Source organism: Lepisosteus oculatus, chromosome 10 (assembly GCF_040954835.1).
Source record: "Lepisosteus oculatus isolate fLepOcu1 chromosome 10, fLepOcu1.hap2, whole genome shotgun sequence".
In the NCBI taxonomy this organism is placed as follows: Eukaryota; Metazoa; Chordata; class Actinopteri; order Semionotiformes; family Lepisosteidae; genus Lepisosteus; species Lepisosteus oculatus.
In genome coordinates, this window is record NC_090705.1 from 16720319 (window position 1) to 16739549 (window position 19231).

Here is a 19231-nt window from a genome sequence, read left to right on the forward strand (position 1 = left end):
AAGAAAACCATCACCATTATGTACAGTATTAGCACAACAAGAAAAAACGTACACAGACCGCAACTGTTTTTTTTTTCCCCATTTCGCCCTATTTGGAATGGCAAATTCTGCAAGTGTAATGGCCATGTTTACATCATGGCTCATGGCTACAAGCCCTGTGACCAGCGGCAGCCCGTTCCATCAGCTTTAAATGCTCTGCCTCATCCTGCAAAACTCATTACCATACTACGCCAATCTTCTTGCACTGACCCTTGCACTAGTAACTGTTAATAAGCAGCAACCTTATTAACAGGATAATAGAAGAGAGTGATGTTGTTTGTACAAGACTGAGTTCCATACAGATTTTTCAATTACACACGCTAAATATTTTTCCCCTCCATCTTCAACAAGCACTATTATTAACGAGGGGAATCTCGCTATCTTCCAAGCCAGTCGAGGTGGAGGAAGGGATTAAATAAAAGTTATGGTATGGATTCAGTAAGTCTAAGACTTTCTGAAGCACAACTAGTCACATTTCTGCCACCGGTGCCTTTGGATCTGGATGTGCTCCCAGTGCTGACATTTAGTATGCCTTCTCCTGTCAGAAGTATCCAGTCAGCTACCACACAACCAGGGATCGGACCCTAACCACTGCAATCACACAATAAGCTACACAGCCCAATGTGGTTGTGTCCTCCCCGTTCATCTAACTTTGACAGGGACACCTTGTAAATGATATGCTTGGGATCCTCTACAAAGCCTTAAGGGTACCCAGGGTAGCTCACAGCATGATGGACAGCACTGCCCTGCTGACTGACTGAACTGGGTTGCACGGCCAACCCTGAGGCCCCAGGAACATTCTCCATATGTCGCAGCTGATATCGACTGCTTTCACACATCACAGCCTCGACACTGCCCTCAGCCGCCTTACACTTTGCCACATTTGTTATTCGCCAGACCAGGGGTCTCCAAGCTGTTAGATATGTCCAATTAAGCAAATAACAAGCTTGAGTTCAATTAAGAGTTGAGCTGAAACCCCACAGAGACACTGCAGATTGGAGCCAGACTGAGGACCCCTGCCCTAAACCCACATACTACTGTGATTAAGGGCTTTTCAATCCCCTTCCTCAAGGACACTGTCTTGTCACACTTTTATTTCACCTGAGCTTGAAATTACAGAGGGTATTCAAACCCTTTCAGTGAAATATCTACATGAAAACGGCTTTCTTATCTAATTCCTAACAAGTGGAGTACAGGCTGATCAGAGTTCTGTTGAGCACAACACAGTTACAGCAGGATATTTCTGAAACTGTAGGGAGAAATTTAGAAAATGCTTCAATTAAGGGTCCGATAAGACTGCAATTAAAAACTCAGCTGGAACACAAACAAAACACGCACCTACCAAGAAAGACTAGAATAGAGAAGCTCTGGTTTAGGCAACGTTAATAGCAAATCAGTTTTCACAGCTTCGCGCACTTATCAGACCCATATTTATTTAAGCAAAACAATGATTTGGCTGTATCATGATAATTAACAATATAAAAGCATTTCAGATGAATGTGCTTATTTGCTGCTTTACCAGGACTAGAGTATCTAGTTAATGACAGGCTTCCTAATAGAAACGTACTCTAACTCAATGCATAGTTAAGTGCACCAAAGCACAGTGATCCCTAGAGGTAATCAACAGCTACACTTCATGGTTAATGAATGACTGTGAATCCCTCCTCCAGCTTCCTGCAAGAAGCAGAAAAGATAATTCAGTTTGTAATTTTTTAAAACAACCATAACTGAAATGTCACTCCACGATTTGAGTTCACACAAACAAAAATAGATCCTATCTACTGGGACATGTATATGCATAAATGTACAAACTGCTGTTTTATATGATTTAGTTTATTTTGCAAGACAAACAGAAAGATTTACAGTTCTCACAGTGCCGTCCCCGTTTCAAAGCTTAAAATCGAAATCTGTCTTGTGGACTCAATAAAAACGACGCAAGATCGCAAAACTGAAATGAACAAACTGAACTCTCAAAATTGATCGTTATTTTGAGCAGCTTATGATACCGGTGATAACACATGGGATCAGTTTAATGATTACACAGACCACAGAAAAGATTCCATTCTGAAAGATTTATATTAAAACTATAAGATCTGTACAAATATTAACAGCACATGAGGTTCTCCCTACATTACAAAAACAACGTTTCCACACATGACGACTACCCCCTGGAGTGAAAACCATCAGTGAAACACGAGCTTTACTTTCCTTTGCTGGTGATGACAGAGCACTCCACAAGTAAGACTGGCTCCAAAAACAGATGGGAAAAATAAGGATAATCACACAAAAGGATATGACACAGCTAAAGCTTGTAAGAAATTGTATGAGGGAAAGAATGGGTGTGTACCACTTAGTGCAAAGCCATCGCAACCCTGCCTGCTGGAAACACTTATATGAACGGGGATTATGCATATGATAACATCAACGAAGCTCTGAGCTGTATTTTACCATAGCCCAACTATATGACTATTTTGCACGCAAGACAAAATCTGAAAAAGAAAAACTGTTATGGTTTTAACAATTTGCCAGATATAGATATAGTAGTGCTTATGTGTGATCTCACGCAGTTTAGTAAGTTTTTAACAAAATCATCCCTTCTGATGAACACGCTCTGACAGGGGAATGAAAACACAAAAACGCATACAAACCATGCACCTGATGAAGAGGACAGGCCTCCTATGTCCCTTCTTAAAGCCTGTGGTGACGTGCCTTACATTTTCCATTTCAACAGCTGCTGCTTTCCATTTACAAATTTTCATTTCCATTCCCGGAGAACTAAATAATGAAAAACTACATGATCTGCCTTTTCCGTCTCTTCGAAGTAATCTTTTTTTAGCTCATTTTCCATTTTTGTGGTTTTGAGAGACTGTGTGGTATAACAGGAGAGCTCGTCACAGGCGTTCATGAACTGTCGGCCTGGAGATACTCGTCTCGCGGAGGGCCTTCCCAGAATTCACGCCGTGACGGACCAGAGCTCAAACATAAATCAACTCTGCTTACAGAGTGCTCTGCTATTCATTCCCAGTTTCTCCAAAGGCACTTTCCCACCTCAAGAGCACGGCAACGTAAGGGAAAGGCAGACGTTTTGATACGAGGATAAAAGGATTTTTTGGTACACAGAACTGACAGTCTTTTTTCCCCTCTGAGATTTGGTTTGGTCAGTCTTCTTACAGCCCAATCGGATAGCCTAAAATAAGGTCTCTATAAAATGATGCGCATTGCAAGATGAAAGGGGGGATATCTGAATAATTCAAGCGTTCATGTTTTTTTGCTCTCAAACGAAAGGATTCATCACACGTTTGAAAGAGGAAAAAAGTTGCTGTTTTTTAATTTCAGATTTGGAACTTTAGCTCCTAAACACTCATCAGAAACCAAGCTGTTGGATATGTTGCAGTATGAAGTCCAGTAATCACCTGATTTGGATGAATTTACTGATTGTACATAATTTCGGATCGGCAGCATTAATAAAGCTGCAAATTCACGCATTTCATGAAACTGCATCTTGTGACAGAAGCGCATTTCATTTAACCGAGTAAAATGGAGAAAGAAGAAAGTTTTCTTTTTCCACACTCTCAGAATGCACCACACACCAGTTTCACCAATTTCAAAGATGTCTTCTCACCCACCTAAAAACACCCTCAGAGTGTTTAGAGTTTTTTTCTTGATAGGCAGAGTTAATCATACTGTTTCAAGTCTTGAGACAGAAGCAAAATATTGCAAAGGCCAGTCTTGTTAATTAAGAATAATTCAGTAAAACATCAAGGCAACTTCAAACTTTGGAATACAAATCTGAAAAAAAATGTTTCTTCTAACAACTGAAAAGTAGATACACATGCATTGCATGTCTGCAGGTTTTAAACAGAGTAAGTTGCAGAAACATAAAAATCCATATTTTTAAACTACTATTAGTTTTACAGGCTAACTATGATGTGTTAAAAAACACAACTGGTTTTGTATGTAAAACCAGTTCTACACATTAATTTTAGGGTTATTAATAAGGGTTTCATGGTAAAAGTAATGTGTACACTTTCAAAAGGCTCAATTAGCAATAACAACACTTTCCCATTGACTTCACAGCAATCTCAAATTTGCCAAGGAAAAATCTTCAGTAATGTGCTCAGCCACAGACACGCCAGAGGAATATACAGCACACTCATCTATTTCTTGTCTTCAGACTGTTACTGTGAAAGAAACAATTGCTACATTGCTACATATTAAAAAACCGAAAGACAATCTGTTGCAATCGACGCAAGTAAAGTGTAAGTGATATAATGGAATGTGCTTCATCGGTTAACAATGCTTGCTTAGTCATATCTAACAATCCTAACATGTTAAACTTCTGTATACACTACTGCATCTGTTTAAAGCTTGTTTTATACAGTACTGTACATCCTAACAAAGTTCTCCACATTCAGATTTTAAGTCCACTACAAGCAGCTGACTTGAGTTCGGTGCACAGGTGTGTGTCTGAGGCTGCTGTCTGACAGACGTATTTCACTGCTTTGACAGAAATCCCTGTACTGTCTCCACCTCATCACAGCGAATGACATTCCTCTAGCCTCCACAAATTGTTACACACACAAGGGCCTCAACGATGCTGTTCCTTCATTTAGAGGCTGCATTAAGCAATTTGACTTGATCACCTTTTCACATGCTCCAGTAGAAAATATCCAAACTGCGCCCACCTGGCAAATCACATTTTTGAACACCAACATTGGTATAACATGTTACTGACTGGACGCAGTAAAATTGTACGTAAAATGTTCAGCAAAATGTTGTATCTTTTAAGTTTTTTATATAAAATTTGGAACAGACTATTTAGACTTTCTATGCTACCAATGAAGCGCCAATCGCTAAGACTTTCGTTTCCGCCCAGGAGAGAAGGAGATGTCCTTCAAACTGTGTGCTGCTGAGTCATCCAGGTCTCTTTGGCACTGCAAGCCTTGCAGAGTTACTGCAGAGTGAAGCTGCAAGGTCAAAAGGCTGACAGGCTCACCCACAGCAATACCTAGACACAGCAGCCCAAGGAAACAGTATGTCCTGACACATCTCCTTTCCACAACTCACACTTTTGCCCCAATTGTCGCCGTTTCCACCTCTTGATTGGCCTCTCTTTCTGTCCCCTGCTCCCGCCTCTCACTCCTCCTCCCTCCCAACTTTGTTCTCCCGCTACTTTACCTTTGCCTACTGCCCTGTCTCTCTCACACCTGAAGAAGGCTCCAGGGCCGAAACGTTGTGTTCTCTTTCTTCTTTTTTTCAGCATGGAATAAACCTATTAACTGTTTCCAAAAGATGTCTGCTTTCCTTTCACCTTAAATCAATACATTTGGCCCTCCAGCTAGCACCATAAAGGGTAACTCCTGGTTCGTAAAACATCCATCGAAAGGGAGAGCTTTGCAATTAAGGGTGTCGGCTTAACCAGTTTTGACCAAGATGAATAATAAGTGTCTTCAATTTTAGCTGAAGATTCTTTGCATTTCGACATGAATCTAGCTCCATGTCTTGTGGAATTACCAACAGGTTTAAGGATACAGGCTGTTTCATTTTGGCTGACTAAGTATATGATCCAGTGAAGTTATACAGACTGGTCTAAAAAACGTTAAAGTACTTAAAGTATTACTTGATTATGAAAGTAAAATCGTCACATCTTCTTGAGTCAAAATACACAGATTAAAGGAAAACAGCTTGCATAAAAAAAACTTCCTTGTTTACTTAACATACCTATGCATGCTAGATTTTATCATTCACAGGAAGAGATAAAATCTAGCTTCTGGCATTTAAAAAATACATATCCGTTCCAAAATTAATTCTTAGCCTTATCTTGTTACAGATGTAGCACATTTTACTATTTTCACAAGGCATAAAAAATAAATCCTTAAAACTACAGAACTCAAATTTGACTTTACCCTGAGAGACTTTATCTAAAAAAACTAATGTTTTTTCTGAAATATCTATTTTTACTGTGTTTGTTTGAAACAACTGTGCTGATACAACAACATCTTTTTAATTGCCATTTTAAAAATGTACTTTTACAAACCACTGGAATTCCTTTGACCGTGCAAAATAAATATTATGTAGCAACCTCACCTCTTTTACATTTCAACACTGTGAAAAGTACAAAATTTGTGTTAATCCTTTTAAAAATACTCCACATTCAAATAAGCAGTGGTAAATGCGATTGTGCTGGTGACGCAAGTCTTGACATCCAAAAATCACTTCGTCTCAGCTTTCTTGTTCTTGACACTCTTCAGGTTCATATTGTTCAAGAACTCGACACTTGATAAAATGTTTAATCTCATGTACTGATGTTATATTTGTCATTCTGTTTAGGATATTCATACACCCTCACCCATATTTGTTCAAGGGACAAATAATATGATGCAGTTTCGAGATATATTTAGAAAGCCTGGCAATTTCTGAACTACTTTGAGACTCTGAGCCTCCCATCTACACCATACATCTCAATTCATCACCAACCGGCTGTTCACATGAAACTGGCCTTCCAACTGTTCTTGCTTCCTTAAAACTGTTAAATATAATTGGCATTTTGCTATGCCGTCTTCATGTGTCCATCTTCCTTTCCTCCCATTTTACTCTTGTGAGGTAACATCTGGAAAGGACATGGGAAGGAAATGGCAAATTCTGCCCTCCTTGGGATTCACTGCAGACCTGGGGGACACTCTGCGGGGAGTTTGCATGTTCTCCCCTCTGTTTGCGTGGGTCTCTTCCGGGCGGTCCAGTTTCCTCCCACAGTCCGCAATATACTGGGAGGTTGAGACGCTTCTGGTGCTAGGTGTGAGTTTGTGCGCGTCTGTGTCTGCCCTGCGATGGACTAGTGTCCCGTCCAGGGCGTAAACTGCCTTGTTTGCCGCGAAAACGGATGGTTGGATTATGTAAATGTAAAATGCAATAAAATACCTGTCAAAATTACAATTATGCCACGATATTTTCATGATAACTTGCAAAGAACAAAGACTTGGATGCAGAATGGTGGCATGGATAGCTGTGCGACTCGGACCTTGTCTGTGTGGAGTCTCCTCGTGGCCATGTGGGTTTCGTCGGCGTGCAGCAGTTTTCTCCGCCGTCCAAAGGCGAGCTGGCTGTTCACTGGCACGTCTGTGTTGTATGTGTGTATGAGAGGCTGCCTGCGTGCGTCTCCCTTGACGAATTGGCTCTCCTCCAGGCTGTATCCTGCCTTCCAGCCATTGCTGGCCGGGCTGGGCTCCAGCTCAATGGGCTCCCGTACTGGACTAACAGCATACGCTATCATTCTGCCTTTCCAGAAAACCGCTTTCGAAAAATGTGCTTGCCGCGTAGCTCACTCCCAATCGCACGAAGCTCCCTGCAGAAATCATTTTAAAAACTCTCGAATATCCCGGGTTTTGCCATTCTTAAGATTTGCAATGCAAAGTTTACACCTCTCCAGTGCCTTTACTGCAGATGCACATTATTTGTTTTAAGGTGCACCCAACATTTAACCAAACTAAAGTCAAGTTGTAACTTCCACAAATCCATGAGTTGTGTTACGATACCTTTAACACTCGAGGCAGCAGACACAAGTGTGCTGCAGGGCCAGACCTGACAAATCCAAGCTCGGGATAACTTCAGATGCCCGTGTGTCATTTCTCAGTCCTCAACTGGGTGCCTCTTATTCACCTCTCTGGGCTGTCAGTGAGTTAGAATCGTTTCCCATCGTGCTAAATACCCCGGTCTCACATCTGAGCTCCTTAACTCTTGGCATCATTACCCTTTACGTACTGTACTGGCAAACATGTTCCCTACATTAAGTGTCCTAGTCTGCAAAATGCTGGCACGGGCATTTATATCACAATGGCTCATTAATTTCAAGTTCTATTGGAAGGATAAAAATAAAGAACAGCCTACAAGCAGCTGGAAAAAAAAATCACACCATAAATAATCATAAGGGAACGTTCCCCAGCTCCTGGACATTGTTTCTGTAAAGCAATTCGGTTTGTGGCAGGTTGTTTTTTTTTTTAAAACAAACTTGTACCCAGAAATTCCTTTTCATGTTTCCTTCCCAAATTTGGAACTGTAACTGTAACTCAGCCCCGGCTTGCTCTGACAGAGTCACAGACACTCGCGCGGCGCATTTCACCGTGAGGCCGACAGCACCTGGGGGTCAGTTCACTTGACGAGCGACGTGTCCTTCGATATCCTTAAAGGCTCTTCTACGTGGTGGTGCCAGGACGCCTCTGCCAAATGACGTCCACCCATCCGCAGCAACACGCGAGTAATTGTGCGCTCCTGCCGATGACAGCTGAACGGAAACCGGCATTTCAGACGGACAAGAGAACATGCGCTGAACCGAACTGGAGAGCACATGAAGAGCCTAAGCAAGTAATATATTTGATTAGGGGAACTTCGTGAAGGTAGGAAAGCCTTTAGACTTGTGTTACTTTGATTACTTCGTGACTCAAAGTGAAGTTGTTTTAAGGTGTGAAAGAGCAGGAATTTGGTGGTGATCTATAAAACCTGCCGGACTTGGGCCCCTAAGCTCGATGCCGGAGACTCATGCTCACACAAACAAGAGTGCATTAAAACAGGGATTATTTGTGGTTTAATTATAGTAAAACATAATTCCAAAAATTGGTGAGAAGAAGAAGTTTGCTTTCCCTCACTTTAGGTCAGACACCTGTTGAAACTCCCAAACAGTATCTATTTGCTGGGTTCCCCAAAGGGAAAACCTAAGGCTATATGTGACCACTGTATTAGCTTGTGAATTAACTAGCTACTGTATCTTATTATTGTAACTGAACAATATTATCCTGTAAAATGTGATATCTGACCACAATTACTAGTCTGATTATAAGGAATTCATCGCGGATGTAGGCCTCAGGTCCTGCCTGAGGAAGAGATTTGTGCTCGAAATGTGTCTCTATTTGCTATTTTCTGTCTACATCAAGCCACCATTGTGTTCTCTTTGCTCATTCAGGAGCCGTTTCTTATTTTACAACCACTGAGGCATAAAGTCTTTTTTCACTTTTAAAAATCTCGTGGCAAGTGACAAAGGGACGCAAAATTGTGCTGTCAGCCGATGATTCAGCTATGAGGAAACAGTGTTTTTTTTTCTACATCTTACTAAGATAGCACTCAAGGGGCCAAAACCCTAACACGGGGCAGAGCAGTGGCTCTGTGGCTAAGGATCTGCGCCTGTGACTGGAAGGTTGCCGGTTCAAATCCCGCGGCCGGCAGAGGAATCCTACTCCGTTGGGCCCCTGAGCAAGGCCCTTAACCCTAACTGCTCCAGGGGCGCCGTACAATGGCAGACCCTGCGCTCTGACCCCCAGCTTCTCTCCCTGTCTGTGTGTCTGTGTCTCCATGGAGAAAAGCTGGGTTATGCAAAAAGACAAATTCCTAATGCAAGAAATTGTATAGGGCTAATAAAGAAACATTACAACGTGAAATTTTTCACCGAAAACTGCAATTGTTGACTATTTTTTATTGATGGTTTCTTTCATTCATGTACAAAAAACACATTGGTTAATTAGTGAAAGCGCAAGTTTCTATAAACATTTTAAAATTTTACGTTTGTTAATCAACCTAGACTTCACGGAAACGTGGGATTTTCAGACCAAGGAGATTTGGCCCCAGTGCGTGGGATCTGAGGGCTGTACATACCATCGAGGCTGCTAGCTGGCAAATGATCTTGCAGCGTCCTACTACAAATCAGTAATTCAATAAAGATTCCTGTGGACATTTTGTTAGCGTTCACACATTTGTTTAGCCAAGCAGGGCTGATTTTCGGCGAAGCTGCTCCTCTGGCCTGTATTCAACTACAGGAACCATGATTTGAGTATCTGCCTTCAGCGTTTGTTTTATGAGATTCTCATTTTGGCCAGTTAAACTGGTGAGAAATTTGCATCACGCACTGAGCCTGCCAGAGGATATTCTCATCATGAATATTCAGCAGAATGCGCCTGCTTTTAACGCAGCAGCCCTTGAAATACTTTGGAACTTTCTACTGCATTCACATAAAGCCCATTTTAGATATAAAGCACACTTTGCTTAAAATATGCCTAAGTGTTCATTTCTTTCCCCCCAGTTTTTAAAACCATAGGAACTCAATGGGGAATTTAAAGAAAAAGGCTTCAGAATCAGCTTTCAAACGTAACAGCAGCAACCAAACATCACCTTGTTTAACAGATGCTGTTCCACCCGAAAATCAAGAGGCAATTCCTCTTTAGGTTGCCCAAGCACATTTTAGATTAATCGTAATGTCCAGTCACTTCCGGTCCTCACTGTACTTAACCAGCAATACTTCCACATTCAGAGATGCGTAACTTCATAACCTGTACACCTCCAAAAGATCATATGAACACTGCACTTGGATTAAACGGACATGACCGAAACAGTCAAAGGCCTCTCTGAATCTGAAGCTGAAACAAGTACAGCAATAGAACTAATCATATCTGTGGTGTTTTTTATCACACTAAAACCCCAGCAATTTGCAACTAAGGAAAATGCCACTAAGTGACTGTGCCTGAAACATATACACAAAATGCCTGTTTGTTTTCAGCATGGAAATGCACTGCAGATGGGCAGACACAGCATACCGCAAGACCAGCTTAACTGCAAAGAGGAAAATGACTTTTAGGTTTTCAGGTGCACTGGTGTAGTTTACTGTATGTCCAAGGAACTCAGGCTCCTTTTAAAACACTGTACAGGAAGACTGTGTTAAACAACCGCACCTTTTGGGCAATGTGAAATACTCTGGCACCTTTAGCTCGTTCTAACTGAGCATTCGTTCATTACATAAATGTATATTAAACATAAGAAACACCAAAACCAAAACAGAGTAACCCTTTTTTTGTTGACACTTAAACCTAAAGCTTAATCTACAACACGAACAAGAGATGTGAGAGGTGAAGAAAAACCCAAACTTTTTTCACAGCATAACCCTGCAAGACTGCAATCATTACAAGACTGTGTATGTCACACAGTGCCCTTATTCTTTTCTCAGTGTCATTCTATCAAACTGGTTTGGCAGGTGGTTTTGACAAAACCGGCCATTTCTTGCAGTCTTGACTTCTTTAACTTTATTCTTTATTCAACTTTATTGTCATTAAACTTACACAGGTGCATAGTATAATGGAAAGTGTTTCTCATTAGTCACTCAGGTGCAGTATATAAATAGGACAGAAGATAAGACAATAGACAGTAACACGATAGCAATAACAGTAACATGTAATAACATAACATAACATAAATAACATGTAATCAAAACTGTGCAAAATTCCGCAAACAGAGAAAATATAACAGGACAAAAACAGTGCAAGGTAATTCTTGGAACAGTGCAAAAATAGTATGGTTAATTAATAAATATTAAATATTATTATGACCGGGTACAGTTTTACTGGGCTATCGAGGGGACAGTACAATTTTGGCTTACATGTGTGTGTAGTGGTGTAGGAGTACAGTCATAGTGGATTCAGGAAGATGTTAGGAGAGATCATAATATGGTGGGAGAGAGTGGGGGCATTTAACACTATTGCTTTGACCGGTAACTGAAGTCTAACTCCAGCAGTGAAGTTTTGCGATGTGAGCTGGCTGATGCTTTCATCCCACTTTCAGTACATTGGCACCCATCTATTTGTCTGTGAATTTTATTTTGGTTAAAGTACAAGAAGCAGTGGCCCTCCTTGGATTTGAACCTAGAAGCTTTCACTTACAAGCCCAGAGCCCTACACACTGCTCCGCACAGCTGCCAACGCTGCCCACTCACGCCTGTGTGATGGCACAGCACTGCCGACTTGGAACCCAGTACAAGCCTGCTCTGCAGCTCGATTTCCACGCGGAGGGCCTACTCCTAGGTCCCTACACTAAAGACAATTGGAGTTAAAACACCGCTGACACTCCTTTACACATGAAGTGCACTGAACAACATGCCATGCAGTGAGAGGACTACACTGCACGTTTCCATAGATTAGACACATCTCCGAGATAAAGTAAATCGTTTTAATCATCTTCAAATGCTAAAAATATACTGTACCCTATTCTAAAAAAACGTTAACCACTTTTCTGATCCCAGCTCTAAACTAAAACAAAATACTCAACTAAACATAATTGGTCAGCAATGCAGATCACAGAAACCATGCCCACATCCAATCAATAACATGCTATGCTTTTATGATTCCGACAACAGGCTGAACAATTCAATCATTCATTTTATGCCCTTTTAGTAGATGGGCTTACTTCTAAAAGCCCAGATCATATGGTAATCCACCCCTCTTTCTCTTTATCCAATTGTAGCAAGCAAGCCTTCAAAGGTTCACCGTTTTGACCACAGCCCCAGATACCAGAGTCTGAGCTATTGTAGGGTTTCTGGGGTGCAGGATCTTAATCAAATTATACCACTCACAAAAAAACAGCAAATTACCTTTTATTGAGACAAGGTAACAAGCAAGAAAACACCACCAAGTGTGCTGCAGCCTTATCCATTAGACCCTAAAACAGATCAACCTCTCTGTAATGCCAGTTACATTGAATAGAAAATGACATCCCTGCTCATTGACACTTAAATCAGTCCTTCTATGCCATGCTCTATTTCTTGCCATTAATGGTTTAAAAATTCTGATACAGCCAAACACTAAATCACAAGCCAAAATATCAACATCCTGAGGTCCTGTGTTGAGGATTTAAAGAAATGAGTACTAGAGTGGATCTAGACGAACGTGCAAAAATGTTGCGTAAATTTTTTGTTTGCTTGCATTAAGCAATGTCATACAAGTCACCACCCTGCAAGAAAAGGCATAACTTATGTATGCATGTTTAATAATTTGTGTCTTGCTCTTCTAAAACCGGGTTCTGAAAGGTCAAATCTCCTGCTTATGTCTGGCAAAACAGCTCTTGAAAACATCATGATTTCAGGAAAGGGGACTTGTCTGTCGAACAAACATTTTAACCACAGGCAACAAACAGCTCCTTTAAAGACTCCTTTCAGTCTGACAATAAAATAAAAAAACAGCGCTGAGAAGTAACCTCAAAGAATTCAAGTTTGGCAGGAGTAGGTTGCAACTGATTCAGAAATCTCTAATTTTGTATCAGGATTTGTTTCCCCGTAATATTATTATTATTAATAATAATAAATAATAATTGCTCACTCGTAGGTAGCGCTTTTCTGGACACTCCACTCAAAGTGCTTTACAGGTAATGGGGAGTCCCCTCCACCACCACCAACGAGCAGCCCCACCCGGATGATGCGACGGCAGCCATAGTGCGCCAGAACGCTCACCACACATCAGCTATCAGTGGGGAGGAGAGCAGAGTAATGAAGCCAGTTCAGAGATGGGGATTATAAGGAGGCCATGATTGGTAAAGCCCAATGGGAAACTTGGCCAGGACACTCGAGTTACACCCCTAATCTTTTCGAGAAACACCCTGGGATTTTTAATGACCGCAGAGAGTCAAGACCTCTGTTTTAAATCTCATCTGAAGGATGGCGCCTTTTTACAGTACAGTGTCCCCCTCACTATACTGGCGCATTAGGACCCACACAGACTGCAGGGTGAGCGCCCCCTACTGGCCCCACTAACACCTCTTCCAGCAGCAACCTTTTTTCTTCCCCAGAAGGTCTCCCACCCATGGCTGCTGGCAGGTAAGTAAGTTTAAGAATGAGAGGAGCCACTTGGCCCATCCAGCCCATTTGGCAGATAACAGCTAATTAATCTGAGGGCCTCCAGTTGCTTTTTGAAAGAAGTCAGGGGGCTGGCTTCCACAACATGTCCCGTTTCAGACTCCCACAACCCTAAAAGCTCAACACCATTATTAACTACCGAATTCTAACCACTAGATACCAATAGAAACAATACAGTGTTTCAGATGGATTTTCAAATACAGGTGAAGAACTTCCATATGAAAATGATTTTTCTCCCCAAAGAAAAAGGCAAACTAAGATAAGAAAAGGTATTATGCTGACACTAGCACCAACCAGGAGGCACCTCTTCACACAGAGTGTAAAGTTAGAGAAAACTCAAGATACCAGGATGAGATCCTTAAATCAGCTACTACCTATAGCAACCTGCTGAGCAAATGGCCTTTGTCACCTTTCTTATCTTCTCAGAATCCCCTCATATGGAAATACTGCACAGGGCTCTTCTTTTCTCTAGAAGACACCTGAAAACACTTTACCACTTGAATCTTTTGCAACAGAGAAACGGGTAGCACACTCACCACGTGAAAAGTGAATTTTTGTTCACAAAAGTAAAAGCTTGAGTACGTTAACGCCCTAATTCATGCAGGAAAAACGCCCACATTAAAGGTCACCTTAAAAACTGAAGGCCTCACATAAAGGTGAGAGACTGGAAATATGTTAATAATCGACAATGAAAACTATAAAGCAGGTGGGTGGCAGACAACTGAGAATGTAAAGGAACACAACAGATAGGAAGATCAACCATAAAAAGAAAGACATTGTGTACAAGTCTGCAAAAAACAAAAAGGAGCCTCAAAAAAGTTCAGAGACAAAACCGCAGCAAACTATATCGATTTATAGAATCATAAAAATACTGAACATATACACTTATAATTAATGTTTGTAAGGCTATAAGTACACACTGCCTAGGCTTTCAGTAGAGCACTCTTTGGATGGGAAGCAACTGGGTCCAACTATGCAAAATCAATTACTGCTCCTCCTTGGGTGTTGATTTAACGTTGCACATGCAGACAGACTTATCCTAGGAAAAATGATGAGACTGTGGTTTTCAGGCCTGCCCGACTTCCGCACTCACAACATGCAGGACATCAAATACTGACTTCATCAGGACTCTACTCCGCCTTTATTGTGTCATAACTTCCTGCATTATTGACAAAGAAAACGCTTGTTTTTTGGTGTCATTATCTTATCAACAGGAGCACACTAAGTCCTCAAGAAGATATTGAGGGTGATTTCACATCAAAGTGACCGTGACCACAATGTATCACTGCCTAACTGTTTAGAAACCATGCCTGACTTTTTGAAGGACAAAAATTATGAACGATACTTTGGAAAGATTTGAACACAGGGGAGTTTTTAAGATTTTTTCTTTTACCTCTGGGACTTACAATTATGCAAGGAAAGACAATTAAAAAGTACAGAAGAATATGTTAAAGTGCAAATCTAGTGTGCTTTAGCCATTTGTACAGCAGAGGTATTCATCATACAGTATTAATGTGTCTATCTTTCATAATGCTGTGAAGTAGGATTAGTGAATCGGGAAATATCTCTGATATGCTGTAGCAACAGAACTTAGTCTTTCACAATTCTAATGCAGTGTCAAATACAGTACAAGACAAAGTAATTTAATTTTACTGGAAAAATGATAAAGAAACATTAAGATGCACAGGATAATTCCTGTTAACACAGTAAAGCCTACATAATTGGTATGCAAACCAAAAACTAGTCTGTCAAACTCATCTAACTATGTATGCGAACAGTACACATGACTCTTAACTACTTTAAAAGTCAATTTTATTAACAAATGCCTCTCTACTGTGGCTCCCTGTTGAGGTTTCTATTAAGAGACATACAGTCGTTTTTTAACTGCACTACTGAAAATCACAGCATTAAATTAGCATGTAAAAATGTTTCCCCTTTCAAAACAATCCAGTGAAGCAGGTAAAGAATCTTGACCCTTCTTAAAAATTTTACTGTGACCAGATCTTTTCAGGGACACCAGACAGTACAATTGTACACCTTCTCATTGCAATTAATTAGTCAACCCAAATGCTGTTAAACAGCCCACACTGTTTCAGGTTTAGTGGTGGCTGGTGAGCTGGTGGGTATCTAAGGTTTCAGGACTACAACTGCTCTGAAGAAACTCACCGTTCCACAAATCTACACGAAAGCATCGGTAGGTTCTATTTAGAAATATGTCAGAATGATTAAATTATCAATATTTATGATATATTCAAACAATTTTCTTTATTTCTGGATCCTCCTTTAAACCTGCATAAACAATAACTAAATATTTTTACTGTCAATAAAAGTCTATTTTTTTAGCAAATGAAAGGTAAAGTGCCTCTTTTACATCCAGTAAACAACATACAGAAAATACTGATGGGAACATATATTTACATTTTAGAAACGTGTACAAAGATCTAAAAAAGTCCATACTCGTATGTAAGACCAGGTGTGAGAGAAAAAAAAGCCTTATAGACACTTAAAACTTTAAAATGTAATTGCAGTCTTGAACCACCTAAGCCTGAAAAGGATTATACAGTAGTAGCAGAATTTCCCCATCTTTTGAGCAATTAACCAACATGCCTTTTTAAAATTTTCAGTGTCCTATCACAGTTTTCATCTCAGTTTGACCTGTAAAATTTGCCAACAGTTTATCATTAATTTGTTTCCTTTGCATTTCTGTGTTCTTCCAGATTTCAAGAGAGTCTTGACTCCATAGGGCAACATTCAAACTCTTAACATGCTAATTACTGTAGGTCCTGCTGTACAAGCAGGGCATGAATGTACACTGTCAGCAAAACGTATCATCCCATCACCTCATCGGGACAGTGCCTGGCTAGACTAAAGATTTCATTTTCAACGCCCCCTCTCGTTTGTAACCTGTCTTGGGTTCTGAACAGGATATCGATAACAGATGTTCTATACATTAGTTTCACATGCTCATATCAACTGAAAAAAGAAACAACCACCATCCTATTAGTATAGAAATGTGCATTGAAAACTGCCTGTGCACACAAGGGGAAAAGTCAGCTATAAACCTTTTTACATCTCAAATAATTCCGTTAAGACACTGCACAAACATAAAAGTACCCCAAACATGCTAATTATGACAAGCTTAACTGCCCATAAATTAGAATAAGCTTTGATGTGCGAGTCATAAGCATTATTTTAGGGGAAGTTTTAAAAAAAATGGTGAAAGATGGTCGATGAATTATATGAGAGGACTCTCAATATATCCACCTTAACACCACGATACTGATGAGAAAACTGATTCCCACAGGTGCCTGCCTCATCAGAATGTTTTAAAGTGTCTCGGTAAGATTTGTTTTGTTTTTTTTTACAGAAAACCTATCTACGCTAAGTTAGACATGGCTCAATACGTATGCTTCACATAAATAATGCAAAAGAGCGGCTGAAGGAGGGCTCTGGTTAATGTTTACCACCACCAATCAAAACTTCTCATTGAAATCGTCATCCTCTGCATATCTTTTCAATCCTTACCCTAGTCCAATATACTGTATAACGCACATTTGAATCCTTCACCGGGGTCCTTGATGTTAAGACGCGTGGCGAGTGTAGCAGTGTAGATACAGTACCAACACCATACCACGTCCAACACATACCGGCTGTTTTAAAACGCGCTGGACAGCCAGACCAAACTCCATCACGAGTTACATTTGAAGACACGGTCTGAAGTCCGGCTCTGCTCGGGAAGAGGCAGAAAGCGCGCTTCCACAGAGCAGGGGGCGTAAGGTCCGGAGAGTGTGCTTTTGAACTCTTACTAGCCCAGGAGGTCTCACGGTACAGATCCAGACCCAGTCGAGCGGGTCATATCGACAATATCCCGAGAGGAGACGCGGTGCTGCGCGTTTTTAACTCTGCTCACGGCGATCACACCGCGGACACCCCGTCCGGGTCAGGAGCGCAAGCAGTTTTGTGGAGACGAGCCTCCTTCCATCCAGACGAAGGGACACTCCTCGGAAAGGCGTGCTAAATCTCTGGTGACAGGACAGGGACGGGCTCACACGACACGTTTTTGTTTTGTTTTGTTTTCGGACAACGCTAGACAGAGAATTTTTAAAACCACCGACAGAACTGTCGGCTGATTTTTCGAGCAAAGCCACTATCCTGGGAGGCTGACACGGGATCGCCACTTGTCCCTGTCAAAGATACCGGGCTGATCCCCGAATGATTCACAGACACATGTGGAAATACTGACCGATCACCTCGGTCCCAATCTCACCCCCACCCAGCCTTCGTGAATGGTGTTCGATTTCGCCACTTTAAAGCACTGCATCCATTTCCAGCTTTTCAAGTCTCCAGTTTCTTTCACTCAAGTTCGCAGCCCGCGACTCTGTAACTTGACTCCCCTCGGCCGATTAATCCAACACAATAAGCACCCAAACCGAAAAGGAAACATCAGCAACTTCGTTTTCAATTTCACTGCCTTACCCCACCTCCCTCTCTCCCTCCCCCCCTTCACTGTCACATTTCCAAGTGTCGCTGGTTGTAGTGAAGTTTAGGAAGAAAATGACTTGAGAAGTTCAAAACCCCTACTTTCGCAAGCGCAACGCTAGAAACCAGCGCGCACACACGCACACTGAGCAAGAACAAATCAAACTCACCTACCCAATTTAAGCTTCTGGCTGAAACTTCCAAGCCACTTGTTACTCCTTCCGTTGATACAGACTAAACTCGCTGTCTGATGCCCCCCTACCTCCACCTCGCTTCTTTCCCAGGAGCTAGTTTAGCACTTCACGGGCAATAACAACATGGCTCCCGCAGCGGCGGCCGCCGTGACGTCACCGCGCACGCAGCGTGCGCGCAGCAGGAAGGCTGGGATGTGACTGCGCGTTCACGTTTTGAAGAAGGCTGAGACGAGCGGGAATTTCTGGCTGGAGGGTGTTGCCATTTTTTTCCGTCATTTTTGTTTCAATGTATTTTCCATGTGGTGTTTTCTTTTTTATTTGGGGAGGGCATACCCGGCCACACTGGTGGTGTGACTATGACTAAATCGCGCGTGCCTTGTTTCAAGTCAGCGCTCCCCTGACCCCTGGTGAAAAAAAAAAACAGTTCAGCGTTTTCGGAAGGGAAACGTTATCTGGCCTTATTAAAACATATATGTGTTCTGTAAACATCTTTTACAGAACTGAAAAGACTGGCCTTCAGATTGCCGGTAGTAAATGGACTTATGACATTGCATGATCTGCACATTGCTACAACGATTAATCTTTGAAATAGCTTAAGGTTCATATCTGTTTTTCTTTACATTATTCTCTTGGAAACAATTTGATCCAGGCGTCTTCCGCTTAACATATGTGCTGCTAGTAATGAACTGTAATAATGAGCCGAAATGTCAAATACATACAGCAGATAATAATAGAAAAACGAATTTCTTAAAACGTCACATCTGGACATCATTTAACTGGATGAATTATAAAAGTGTTTTTCGAATAAAAAAACATCGTTTAACGTCAACTATGCATAAAATAGAAATAAAGTTGGTGTTTGTTT

At 41.2% G+C, this 19231-nt stretch overlaps 1 protein-coding gene across 2 annotated transcripts in view; it reads right to left on the reverse strand.

Annotated features, from left to right (window-relative positions):
* plekhf2 (pleckstrin homology domain containing, family F (with FYVE domain) member 2) overlaps positions 1-18506 on the reverse strand; it is a 36243-nt gene extending 17737 nt beyond the window's left edge. Inside the window, exon 1 of one of the 2 annotated variants that reach the window (XM_015357697.2) lies at positions 18347-18506. The gene's annotated coding sequence lies outside the window, so the exon portion shown is untranslated. Of the gene's footprint in view, positions 1-18342 lie in introns of both variants that reach the window. The other variant, XM_015357698.2, reaches the window with a different exon arrangement.
* Positions 18507-19231: the final 725 nt, after the last annotated feature.